The 14,547-nt window shown below is 31.8% G+C and overlaps 1 long non-coding RNA gene across 10 annotated transcripts in view; it reads right to left on the reverse strand.

Annotated features, from left to right (window-relative positions):
- Positions 1 to 819: 819 nt before the first annotated feature.
- The window catches only part of LOC143246440 (uncharacterized), a 50,455-nt gene continuing 36,727 nt past the window's right edge, over positions 820 to 14,547 (reverse strand). For 3 of the 10 annotated variants that reach the window (XR_013025968.1, XR_013025970.1, XR_013025966.1), the window contains exons 2-3: positions 7,961 to 8,015; positions 820 to 3,116 (exon numbers count right to left, since the gene is read on the reverse strand). This is a non-coding gene — a long non-coding RNA (uncharacterized LOC143246440). The other 7 variants (XR_013025963.1, XR_013025964.1, XR_013025967.1 and 4 more) reach the window with 7 other exon arrangements.

Raw genomic sequence — 14,547 nt, forward strand, 5'->3', positions numbered from 1 at the left:
AAAATAAAATATTATTATCTAAATATTTTCGAAATGTAAATTAAACATTCTTCGAATCCAATACAAAAAGCTTATCATATTTAAATTATTTCCGTAATTAATACTATTCTGCAATAATCCAAGGACAGTTGTTTTTTTTGTATTCCAAAATCTACACATATTAAGTAGGTGTATATATCAGGTTTGGTTATAATAAAATAATACAACGTTTTTTGTTGTGTTTTTTTTTTCTCCACTACTTTTGCGAGAATGAGACCAATAGAAAGCTGTTTATAACCTTATAAAAACTGTGGTCTCAAACCCAAAATGAGTTGCAAGGTTATTGTAGGGGGTCACAAATCAAAAGAAATATAACAGTAACATATTTTAAAGTATGTATAGTAACTTCGTGTCATTTTGTGCGTGTGGGAAAAGGGGTGTGTGTTTTCTTATAGCAAAACTATATTGGACTGTATGCTGAGTCCATCGAGGGGAATCGAACCCCTGATTTTAGCGTTGTAAATTCGTAGACTTACTGCTGGTGGGAGAAGGGAAGAGGAGGATGGGCATAACATCCTGAAAATTTACAAATGATGGCCCAGCTTAATCCTTTGAGAAATACTGATTATATACCATCTATTTTTAAACTGTTCTATGCATCATATAAAACATTAATCTAAACACTAAAGTAAATTATTAAAATATGACAAGAAAAAACCTACTTCCTATAACCTTGATGAAAAAAGATTATTATTCGGCGAAAATCAATATTCAATTATATATAAAAAAGTATTCTGTCAAAATTCAATACGATATTAACAACAAATCAAACAAACTTCTGATTTGAAACAGTTTTTATTTATAATTTTCTTTACAGGATGGCCCGGCATGGCCAGGTGGTTAAGGCGCTCAACTCGTAATCCGAGGGTCACAGGTTCGTATCCCCGTCACATTAAACATGTTCGCCCTTTCAGCCCGTAGGGGCGTTATAAGTTACAGTCAATCCCACTATTCGTTGGTAAAAGAGTAGCCCAAGAGTTGGCAGTGGGTGGTGATGACTAGCTGCCTTCCCTCTGGTCTTACACTGCTAAAGTAGGGACGGCTAGCGTTGCAAAAGTTAGCACGACGGGGTTGCGAACCCGCGACCCTCAGATTACGAGTAGCACACCTTAACACGCTTGGCATAAAGCGCAATGAACAGTCATTATCGATTTTATCATATTCTTTGTACGAACAATTTACATGTTTAATTATTATTTTGTCATATCCAAGACTCTCTTAAATATAAAGTAATTATTCTTTCTTTAATAGTTATTTTAAAACATAAGATACAATTATTTAAAGTATCATTTCCTTTTGCTTTCCAAACAATTACTTCATTTCCTTGATAAGCGCCATCTGATAATCAACTATTAGAATTTAGATTTGTCAATATTTGTTCAACTCGAAATCCGAGAATCGCGGGTTCAAATCCCGGTCGCACCAAACATGCTCGCCCTTTCAGCCGTGGGGCGTTATAATGTGACGGTCAATCCCTCTATTCGTTGGTAAAAGAATAGCCCAAGAGGTGGCGGTGGGTGGTGATGACTAGCTGCCTTCCCTCTAGTCTTACACTGCTAAATTAGGGACGGCTAGCGCAGATAGCCCTCGAGTAGCTTTGCGCGAAATTCAAAAACAAACATGAATATAGTAAGACAACATTTCATATATTAAGTATTAAAAAAAACTTTCTTCCTTTAAAAGTCTTCCAAATAAAATATTTAAAAAACAAGTTTGGGTTATATGCCAACAGGAGATATCTGTTAATTGCATACGTGTTTCGTAAATAAAAATAAAATTATTTATACAAAACACATTCAAAAATATGCAAAATTTGAACAAGAGTATTTGTAAAGAAAATAATCAGTATATTCTGTAAAGTGCAACCAGTACTGTGTTGCAGCTAAAGAAAGTGATATATACATGCATATAGTAGTGAATGATACCTGTATTCATGTTTGAAAGGCTAACTTAATGCTTAACTTGAAATGTTACAATACGAAGCAAATTCCTATAATCTTGGAAGCAAAGTTTCTATTGGTGTTATTCAATGAAACTTTTGATATTTTGTTGGTTCTGACCATACCAGTGATTCTTTAACTATGCAAGTTATTTTACCTGATATCTTCCTGAAGCTGTTTTCTCAGTAAATGTTTGTTTTGTTTATAAAGATGATTCATAGTAACATTATAAGGGAAGAAAATGCAATATTCATCAAAGCCTTTATATACCATAATGACATCTTTGAATAGCTGGTTGCTTTCCACAACCTGTTTATCTGTTGCAGATCCCTCACAAGCAAAAGATACATAGGTGACAAGTTCACAAAGATGTGCACTTTCAACAGACCATTGCAGTTTCTATTTTTGTAAACTCTAAAACTTGTTCTCTGTGCACTTCAGACTGTTTATGTTTTAATGTTGCTCTCAGTTCCATCAGTAACAAGTTTAGGTGATAGAAAGTGCCCATTTACAAAAGAAAGACATTGAATGGTGACTAAATTTTTTTATGGTTACAAATATAAATCTCCTGATTTCCTGAAGTAGAAATGTACCCAAATGATAAAAACATATTCAACAGCAAACTCTGAACTCTTGTATATTTTACTGAAATAAAAATCAGGGTTATGCTGCTTACTTGTACACACATTAACATAAACTGGTCACTTGATGCCAGGTTCTCTACTCTAAGATGTTTTATAGTTAAGATAAATGGTTTAATGCTGCTCCTAATAAATGGAAACCAAAGACAAAATTACTGTAGTTTTCTAAACCTCTGCAACAATAAAGATCATTACTGTGCTGTAATATTCCATGAAATATAAAATGACTTTGATGTTTGATAACAGTACTGCTGGTATTAAGCTCTGAATATGATGGTTCACTTTAATTTTAGTTTCCTCAACCAAGTCCATGTGTTGATCACAGTGGATTTTTGAAATGTCCACTTCTTCCTCTTCTACTTTAACATTCTGCTTCTTTATTTTGGCTGCTTCTACTGATGTTTTTCCTTGTCTCTTTGTATGTTCATCTCTTATCTCTCTCAAAGTGGTGTCAGCAAATACAATTATGTCACTGTCATTCAAAATCTTTGTGTCTCTACAATGTACAAAAATGAATAAGCAATCACTACAAAGGATAATTCTTTATCAAGCAGCAATCTGTTAACTTCTTTTGCTAAGAAAATTACTTTTAAGGGTTTCTGACTACATTAGGAATATAAGATGTATAATATAAAAGTCACAATTAAAATACACTTTAGAAGTATACAAACTAGTGGAAAGGGTCTAGCCTGTAGAAAACCTCAATAGTGATAAATATGTGTATTCTACTCTTGTTTGATGATGACTTCCACATTAGTATTTTGAAATCAACAAAATTGCAAAATAGTAAAATAAAATTTAACACAAAATATCAATTACACATATAATTCTATGAAACAATGTTCTAATAAACATACCATAACCAGTTTGATCACCCTGAAAATTGCTTGGTTCAAAGTGATACATATGCACAATGCTGTTAGCATTCTGTTGTCAATTATTATGTCAAGCACCATGGATCCAGTTTTCATAAAATAATTCATAATATGAAAATTTGATATCCTCTGTTAGAACAATAAGGAAACAGCAACACATTCCAGACATTTTTATGCTCAAAATATGCTTATAAATACCATTTGTCAGTAAAGTGTTTGTATCAGTTAGTTGCAGACACATTGGTTGTGGACAATAACACAAGAAGCATCTGTTTATCACAAGCCATCAAAGTGTTTCTAAAAGTAAATACAATTTAATTTGTCATTATTAAGATATTGAAATTGTATTTACAGCAAGTTTTTCAAGCTAAAAAACTGACAAAACAATAACTTTTATATAAAAATATTTGATATTTTCAACGTAGCTCACAACTTATGTGACACATGGGTTACACAGCCAAGTCAAAAGACCACAAACTAAATTGGCCTATGCCAATAACTGTAGTGGCTAAACTGTGCCTAACAATCGAAGTTCAGAAACAAAAATGTTTATTTCTTAATTTAAAAACTTATGAAAAGTATAGTTTGTTCACAAACATCACACCTCACCTCAAAAAATAACGACTAGCAAATTGTGTTTAGCACTTTTGAGTTTTCCAAATGGCCTTTTTTCATGTGCAACATATGACTTCTAAATAGGTGATCATACATGTAGCTAAAGAAAATTTGTCTTTAGTGATTTCAAATTTCAAATTGGTACTTGAAATATGTTATCAAACCATTACTTGTACAATTTATTTTATTAAAAGTTAAATCTTTGGGTTCCAAATTATGTGTGCTAAATAAATGTCTTAAAACAAGTTTGTCATTCATTCCAGAGAATCACTCGATTCTAGTTACATATATCTTACTACATTAATTAATTAATGTAATACTTTTAATTTTACTCAACTGAATATAGCCTGGAAGAACCTGTCACAGTTACACAAGCTTCCTATCATGTAAAAGCCAGTTTATTCTTAAATGATGTTGTAAGAAATTTTTCTGTTTACTTTGAATGAATGCCCCACAAAAAAGGACCAAAAGTTGTGTGATAATAAAATTACAGTTAATCTCTATTACTTACACAAGTTTCTACAATTTAAAACTGTAATTATTACCTAGTTCCTAATATCAGTTCAGTTCCATATTACAAAATTTAAAGATTAAGAGATGGGTAGAAAAAGGGGTTTTAGAATGAGGAATCATTAAAACAGATGTATAAACAAAAAACTGACATTAAAGACCACAGTCACATAATTCTATATTGATATATATATTTCCTTGACTAAACTGGCTGACGAGAACTGAATATTTCTTAAACTGGCAACTGTCAGTCATCTTGGAATAAACTTTTGTTACTTAACATGTGTCGTGGTCTAGTGTACCTACCATGATAGGTATGTCACAACATTACCACTTAGATTGTTTTCCTACTCGTATCATTTATTAAACATGTATATGATCAAGAAATTATAGATATATAATCTCAGATTATGTTATAAAATTCTGCTACTTAACCAAATTTGTTTCATTTTAAATACATACATCCTGTTATTATCAATAAAAAAATAACAATATTTTCATGTAATTATTCGTAATTTTAAGCTATGTTGAATAGGTAGGTGATATAGAAATTGTTTGTACACAAAAACATACATAAATAATATACTTGAAATATACTGTCATTAAAATTTTATGTTTATGGGAGCATAACAAACACAGCCTTATCACACAGTAAGTTTTGTCTACATGAGTAAAGATTACTTCAACTTCTTACTTTTAATAAGTCTATGATCACACTTTTCATGTCACAAGGCTTCTACCTTAAAATATCTAGGTTTAGTGACAATTTTTCACTTTTTTACTATTTAGATGTTTTGGGTTCTTATATTAGTTTACCAAAACAAGTTGTCAATATGGAAACAATTTCAGTAATTGACTTTATTAAACTGTTTTGATTTCTAAAATTTATTGCAAATTAGTTGAACTAAAAACAAGCTCACCACTTGCAAATATTTATTTAAAAATTGTGTACCAAAATCAATAGCACTATGTCATAAATTATAGAGTGCATCAAAGAAATATGCTGTCAATTGTCAATGTATATGAATCATGAAAGTCATTCTCTGAGGACTGAGAATGTTATATCATCCCAAGACCTAGCATGCCATTTAAAACTGCCAAAACTTATTATAAACATATAAGTTTAATTTTATGGGTTGTTTTTTTTTTTTCAAATAAATTACAAATATACAGTACCCTAATTCAGTTTCATCTGCTTCTCCATGTTGACAAATATACCATTTTTCAACACATTTCTCTTGAAACAAACTTAACAGAAACTGCTTCTTATTAATAAAGTATTCTTCTTCTTTATCACAGTATTACAGTAATAACAATCTATTAAGTATTCTTCTTCTTTATCACAGTATTACAGTAATAACAATGCATTAAGTTTTCCTGTGATGTTAAAATTTCATGAGCAAACAAACTAACTTTGGTAGGAAATTTTTACATTAGGAAAATCTTAAACAACTGTCAGTTTTTTTGCTAAGTTATCTTCTTTTCTAAAACAGTACCAGCACTGTAATTCTCACTTATTGTCAAATTTAATAACAGAAAAAAAAACAATCTATAAAACAAAACTGTAGACTCAAAAGCTTCGCAGATGAAGCCAACAGGTCAATAACCCTTTTGAAAACAGCAACCTGTCTGCACTATCTTCCTGCCATCACACACTTCAGCACAGTGTTGTTGTAACAATTTACTCTCTATCATGTTCCAACCTCCAAAACAAATTGTTTGCATTATATTGTTTGATTCATCAGTTTTAGCTTAGTTCTCAACAGCTAATACAAAAATGTCAGTAACTTTCTGAAAAAACAGTAAGTTTCCAATCTCACATTTATGTTATCTTTTGCCTAAACAATAAATGTTGTGAGTGAATTTCATGAGACAAGACCTTCTAGATTTTTGCTCAAGTCTTCTGTTTTCTTTGATAACTACCATTATTTTTTATACTTCTCCTCAAACTTAAGCTTTTTTATATCTTTGTCAACCACAGAAGTGAAAATTCACTGCAAAATATAAAAAAATATTGAAGAATGAAACAAAATTAATGATATGTAATGTGAGAAATTAAAACATTTTGCATGATTAAAAACGTTTAGTTAGGCCTAGTTAGGCCTACCTCCTGTAAGTTTAGTGTTTTGTGAATTTCCATTTGTTTATACAATAAAACCTCAAGTTATATTTCACAGCTACAATACTTTATGTTAGAGATAAAATATTTGCAATACCATTTACACAAAAGCTTTACTGGTTACTAGTAGTTAAAATACCAACTGCCATGAAATCATATTCTATTCATTAATAAAAAAATATAAACCATCAAACATATAAAACACACTCAAATGCACCTACCTCAGAATCAGTGGAGAACGTCAAGGTAATATGACTAGAAAACCAGGTGCCATCCAAACATTTTAAGAAATGATCCTTAACTTTTACAGAAAAGTACAAGTAGTGATATTTAAATATTTTATTTATCTTATTCTTATCTGTAATTTCTATATATTTTAACCCTAATAAAGCAGTAAACATGGACATTATATCATTCTCAAGTATTTTAATATTTTAAATACCAAAACTATTCTTTGGTTACTACAAATGATGTCCCATCACAGTAAATTATTTAATTTATCACTGTATTTTTTGCAAATAAAATCACCCTTGATGCATTTCTAAAATCTTGTTTTTTACATCTACATCTCAATTTATCATGTTAATTCTTCTTCAGTGTCTAACGTGATGACAAACATAATTAGCCTTTATATTAATATTGCACTGCCAATCCACAGAGAGATCCAACTTATTTTCTACACATGTATTACATCATCTTATGAAGACTTACACACAGAAACAAAAATGCCACTGGAAAGTTACAAGGAATAATAAGAATAAAATTACTTTAACCTTTAAACAGCTGGAATATAGTAGGTAGCAGCATAAATTTATGATGGCCTCTGTTTAAGGGCTAAAATATGCAAGAAAATAAAATGTGTAGTTGTTAAGATATCATTGTTGTTCAGTTTCAAGTACAAACTAAAAACATACTGATATAAACAGGTAAAATTTATATTTTTTATATCTTATTATAAATGGATTTAATAAAAAAATAGACTGAAGATTATTTTATATTCTTCTGTAAAACAATTTATTTCAGTACAATGATAAAGACATTTTAATCAAACTGACAATTTTTATAAGATAAATATATGCACTTTTGAAGTTACAAATTATTAATTTATTACTATAAATATTAAAAAAACAACTCTGCTACAACATTTAGCTTTCACAATCATTAAATATGCTAAAATTGTTTCAGCATTAAAAGATTCATGAAAAAAACTCAGAAACTTACTCTTATAGTTCCTGAGAGGTTTCCTTTCTTCAATTTGAAACAAATATTTTCAAATCTGTGGAGAGAAGGGGGTTCCTGTAAACGTGTGCCCTTTCATTTGATAAAACTAAAATTGAAATAGGATATAACATTTGCAGATTATAACATATAAAAGAAGAGCTCTCAGTTAACTCAACAGGTACCTACTTACAGAAGTTTCTAGTGAGCAGTCTTTGCCCAGAAACAAAGGTTACTGTACGAGGGCTGTTCAAAAAGTACGTGGACTGTTTGAATTGTGCGGCTCCAGTTGGTTCTGGGGGAATCCGCTTGGTGTCGCTAGGTTTGCACAGATCAGCTGATTACGACGCCATTTCCTGATTGCAGATATCTTCATTTGTGTATTAGCTACGCGGTTTTAAGTGAAGTGCGATTTTTTCGTTTGGCGGATTTCAGAATGAATGACCTGAAGGAGCAACGACTTGCTGTGAAATTTTGTGTTAAACTTGGAAAATCTGCGACTGAAACTTTTGCTATGCTTAACACGGCTTACGGTGATGTTGCTATGAAGCGTATGGCATGTTTCAAGTGGCATGAACATTTTAAGGATGATCGACAGTCCATTGAAGATGATGAGCGTCCTGGACGTCCTTTCACGTCAACTGACGACTCACACGTCAACAAAATCAACACCCTGGTGCGGGCAAATTGACATCTGACTGTCAGGGAGCTTGCTGAAGAGTGTGGGATATCAGTTGGATCTTGTTACGAGATTTTGACCGAAAAATTGAAGATGCACCGCGTTGCTGCGAAATTTGTGCCTCAGAACTCGTGGGTGTTTGGCCAAACACTCGATCACTGTTCTTCCCCACCCACCCTACTCACCTGACCTTGCTCCTTTCGATTGTTTCTTGTTCCCCAAGCTCAAAAGACCCTTGAAAGGAAGAAGATTTGAGACGATTTCCGAGATTAAGGCAAATGCGACGAAGGAGCTGGAGGACATTACAAAAGAAGCGTACCAGGACTGTTTCAACAAGTGGAAACACCGTTGGGATACGTGTGTGCGTTGGGGAGGAGAGTACTTTGAAGAAGTCCCAGACCTGTAACTTCTAAATAAAGTACATTTGGTTTTATGACGTCAGTCCGCGTATTTTTTGAACAGACATCGTACTTAGAAGATATTCAAATGAAACAAAATTTTAGTCATTATATCCCATACCACCTGATATTTATTAAAGAGATTACTAAAAAATCCATATAACCCAAAATTAAGTCATTTGAACAGTCAATACTCATGAAGTATTATACAAGTCTAACAAAACAATGGCCTTTGTATAATCTTACAAACAAACTACTGGTATGAGAGTAACCTTACCATGCTTTGAAACTTGGAACTGGTTTCCCAAATACTACATTAGGAACCTTCTCACACAACTCAGTGTATTGAACTGTATATGAAAGTCATAAGACACACACACACATATATATGTATATATAAAAAATATATATTGTAAAAAGATATATACTTAAATCATGCAATATTTGGATTAAAACAGTTATTAAACTCTGATATAGATGAAACATATAAGCTGCACTTGTGCTATTTTTTTATTTAACAATACATTACTAAAATGCCATTAAATTATTCCATACAAAAAAACTAGGTTAACTCTTGTGTATTACAAAATTCTGCTTCATCTATTCTAGTAAAATGATTTGCTTGTAATTCCTGAAAGTTACATATGAATATCATCCAGTATATTTTGCTTTTTTTTTGTTAACTAACTTTTAATTTCACTAACTTACATGTGCAGATGCATATTATAATTTACATTTCATTACAAAATATTTAATGGCATTTTAGATCAACATCATAGGCATAGAAAGAAAATATGACTTAAGGGACAAACGAAACAAGGAACACAAAGAAAGTGGTTTAAACAGATGTAAGGTGAGGTCATCAAGGACCACATTAATGTCCTCAAGTGAAATGGCAGAATGCTTTAGAAACATCAAAATCCAGAAGGAACGTATGAGCATGGTATTAACAGGGAAAGTAAAAATCCTACAGTATATAGAAAAACGGAGGGTATAGGAGAGGGCCATCCAATATCCAGAAAGCAAGGAGACTGAAACCTGCAGTCAAAGACCCAGGTGAGAAATTTCACCACTCAAGTCACAAACAGAGGAAGAATTTCCACATGCATTAATACACTTCCATGGAAGGTGGACATATGGAAGTAGCTAACAAGGATGCAACTCTGTGTGAAACTATAACTTATTACTAAGACCAAAACAAAATCCAGGCAAGAAGATGCAGGAGAGGGATATTGGGATGTAGAAAGTGATATCTTTGCACTTAAAAATAAACAAAGTACTATAATAAGCCTAATTTAAAAATCCAAAACATCATAATTAACAAAGGCTGCTACACACAATACTTTATAATAGCAATAACTTCAAAACATAGTTGTACTTTTAGTTAGCTGAACTCTGGCTACTGTGATGCCTGAAATGTTAATAGAACAAAATTTATTATAGGTACAATAGTAAACAAATTTACTATCATTTGGCTCTGGAAGAAAAATATTTTATTTCAGAATTATGCCTCAGTTTTATTGCATCCTTTTTTTTTTTACACCTCTTTGAAAGGTTTTCTATTGCACAAAGCTCTCTTAGCTGTTGTATGTCCCATCTAGAGTGTGTAAAACAATGTACAATAACTTACTTAGAAATGACTATATACATATGAAAGTTGTAAATAGGCTGTAACAGGAGCAAAAGTACTGAATAAATTACTAAAGAAATACATTGAGTTTTTGTTAGACCATAAAAGAATCTATTTAAACTGAAAGATTGCTTTTTTTATATATAAAATGTTTCTGGCAGTTTCTATAAATCTTATTGTGCAATTTAATTTTCTCACATTAAAGCATGATCACTGTGACATTAAAATCTTCAAATGAGGAGAAAAAACTGGAACAACATAAGTCTAATCCACCAAAATTAACACAGAAATTCCACTGACAAAAAAGCAATAATTGGTGGATGAATCTGGCAAAAACTATATAAAAGTCTCAAATTCTACCTTTCCATGTGGAACATGTGTAGTTGTAAGAATTGATTCCAGGAAACAACCTAAAGTTCCCTACATCCCACCATAAAGGAAAAAAACTACTGACCACAGGTCTTAAAAACAATTCCAGTTAGATGTGCATTACTTGGTGGTTCACATATGTAGGCAAACCCAAATCCACAGAGAGTTCAATTATAAGTAACTACCTGGTTAAAGAGAGATGTTAGTAATTCCAGGGATAATTAGACATATACTCAACAATCTTGAATGTCTTGTGATATCAACATCATTTTTGAGCATGAGGCAATACAGTGCAGTTACATAAAAAATAAGAGTCAAGATTTTTTTCCCCACTCTAACCGATATTACAGTTTCAAAATGCTCTACTTAAGTTGAGAACACTGTAAGCTCACTGCACAATTTGCTTGTACACCTCAAGAACAAAAGACCATATTTTATACATTAGGGGTAGTAGCAAAGAAATATTTTATAAATTTGTCACCCCAAAGAAAATTTTTTTTTCTTTAATGAGGAGCAATATGGTCATCCCAACTCATACTGGTCACACTGTTCTCATTTGCCAAATGATCCATCCAATTACTTGATCATTAGCTCATATTTTATCAAGTGTCATCTGCATTCAACATTTGTAGTATCTGAAAACCGATCTTCATGAGGGACTTATTAGATCCAATTGGTTACCTGTGGCTGTACTTGAACTTCATAATTTTTCAACAACTACAAAAATCACTTAAGCATACAGTGACAATCAACAGAGAGCAAACCCATCAACTTCTGATGTTTGAACATCATCCACACACACCTAAATATATGTAAAAGACACTAAAAAATTAAAATTAAAAAATAAAAACAATAAATCTATTTATGTTAGAGGTGTAGAGAATATCTTATTAAATGTACAGAAGTTAATTGAATATCAAAAAAGAAACTAATGAACCAGTTCATTGCATATAACAGTACAATCTGGTAGCAAGAAATCAACTGAAGACTAGGTGTTCTCTCAAAATTTGAAATGGACTAAGAGGGTCATGAAAAGTGAGATGGCATGTTTTTAAAATAATGCTGAATCTATATGTATTACAAATGACCTGGAAACAACTGCAATATGTCTTAGTGTCACTTGTAAATGTGAAAAGGTTTGGAAGCACACAAAAACTGGGTGGAAACCACTCGTACAACAATCTGCCAAATTGAGATACACATAAAACACATGGTGTTTTAGGGTGAGATAAGCCATTTTGCATACAATAATGTGAGAGGTTATATCTTAATCCCTAGTACTTACCTAATAGTTTACGATAAGTCATGAAGAACAAAACAGGTAAAGTCTTAACTATTTCCAAAAGGCAATTTTCATCTCTAGCAAAAACTACCCATACACACAAGTGATATAATATGAATATCCACAAAAAACAAGTGTATAAATATATATGCAGTTCTAAAGTCTAGTGGTTCTCAACCTTTATAAATCCACAGAGCTCTTCTTGTACACTTATAGTTTACACTTCATTTTTCTGCAAGGACAAGATCATTTTTGGTATATGTAACTGGTTAACAATTACTTTCTAGGGGGATATGATTCCTAAATAACCAATATGCAAACTTTGAAATGGTAGTAGCAGTCATATATATGGTAAAATGCTGTTTAAGTGGTTTTATACCTTCGAATGGATGTACCAATCTTATTTTTCCAACGTCATTAACTATGTTACAGACAGCTGTCTTAAAACCCATTGTGATTCAAGTTCTTAATCTCTCCTCCATATCAATGCATACATATTATTTCTCAGAAAATACTATGGTATAGATATTCCTCTGGTCATAAGTCTTCTCTGTCTCACCATCATGACAGATGAGAATTTGCTGCAACCAAATACTTAAATGCTAAACATGTTGCCTGTGGTATTGTGGCTTGGGTCTATGGGTGACACACAACTGTATGAGAATATGCAAAACAAGACATTCTCATAAAGTGTGATTAACTCTTTATACAATGTACAACAATCTTTAACTTATATTTGATTATTATTCTGGTGTGTTTTTTTTTTTTTTTTTGTTAGTCTATAATTATTATTAACAGTCTTTTTTCCTGTTATGGTGACACAAGCAGGCTTAAACATTAGCAACATTTAACCAAAATATAAAAAGTTAAATAAGTATGTAGGTTAATTCCACAAAATAAACTTTGTAAAGTATCACTTATATGTATATGCAAAAACGGTTCGTTTGGGTTGAGAAAATATTTTACATAGAAGAGCGAACAACGTTTCGACCTTCTTGGGTCATCATCAGGTTCACAAAGAAAGAGGTAACTGACCGGAAGCTGCCCACATGTTTGGAAGGGGTTGTGTAACTGAGTGTCGGAATGTAGAGGGCGATGTTAGATGTTTGAATATATAATTTTATTTATTTTATTAATATAGTTTTGGTACTTAACTTGGCCACTACAGTAATCTAGTTTAAATGTCATCAAGTTTGTATGATTAGATCTCGAAAGCAAGTTTATAAATAGAATTTCATTACCAACGTGACTTCAACTATTAGAGCACTTAGCATTGCCCGGTGGTAAGGGCTCGACTCACAATGAGCAGGCTCAAACCAAGTCAACCAATGCGTTAGCTCTTTCACCCGTGAGGTCATTAGGACCAATCTCATTTCTTGTTAATAAAGAGTAACCCCATGGGACGGTGGTGTTGACAAGCTATCTTTTCTCTAGTTTGCCACTTCTAAATTAGGAAGGCTGGTGTAGTAGTGTTCGAGTAGCTTTGTTAGAAATTCAACAAACAAACAAATCATAAATTAGTAAAATTTTTGATTGAATAACAAACTTTATCATTGGCTGATGCACAACATCTTGTTTCACCAACCTCAGGTCGTGTTAATGCAGTATTACCTACTCGTGTTGGACTGACCCTGTGTTCATAAATAAGATCTATAAACTAACATATATTTCCACACACATTACAAATTTTTAGCGTTTCACAAAACAAAATAATTTACATATTCATTGTATTGAGAATACTATCTGTTGTCGTTGATTTGTAATTCTTACAGGATTTAAAATTCCGTTAAAATAGAACTGACGAATTTATGCCTTTAACAAAATTTTATGTTGAGTATCAATTTAACTGTTGCGCAAAAAAATAATAAAAAACGTTATTTTTAATTTATCTTTAGATTGAGGGAGAGTTTAAAGTTTAACAAATATCCAAAAAATAAATCTTTATAATAATCATTTGCCATTATTCATACTAAGTTTGTACTAAACACAAGGTGATAAGTAATAGAGAAAATTTAAACCCGTACGTGTATTTGATACACGTGTGCTTTTTGCTTCTTTTAAAAAAAAAAATAAAGTCACGAACATTGAAAAATAGTATGTGCTAATTACGGTTTTATATGAATCTGAGCTTGAAGATTAAGTCAAGAAACTTGACTGTCATAATTCCATTACTTGGGGTGAATGTTTCTAGTAGCTCCGCCCTCTTCTTTAGCCGATGGAGTGAGAGCCATA

The sequence above is a fragment of the Tachypleus tridentatus genome, chromosome 3, assembly GCF_004210375.1.
Source record: "Tachypleus tridentatus isolate NWPU-2018 chromosome 3, ASM421037v1, whole genome shotgun sequence".
NCBI classification, from domain to species: Eukaryota; Metazoa; Arthropoda; class Merostomata; order Xiphosura; family Limulidae; genus Tachypleus; species Tachypleus tridentatus.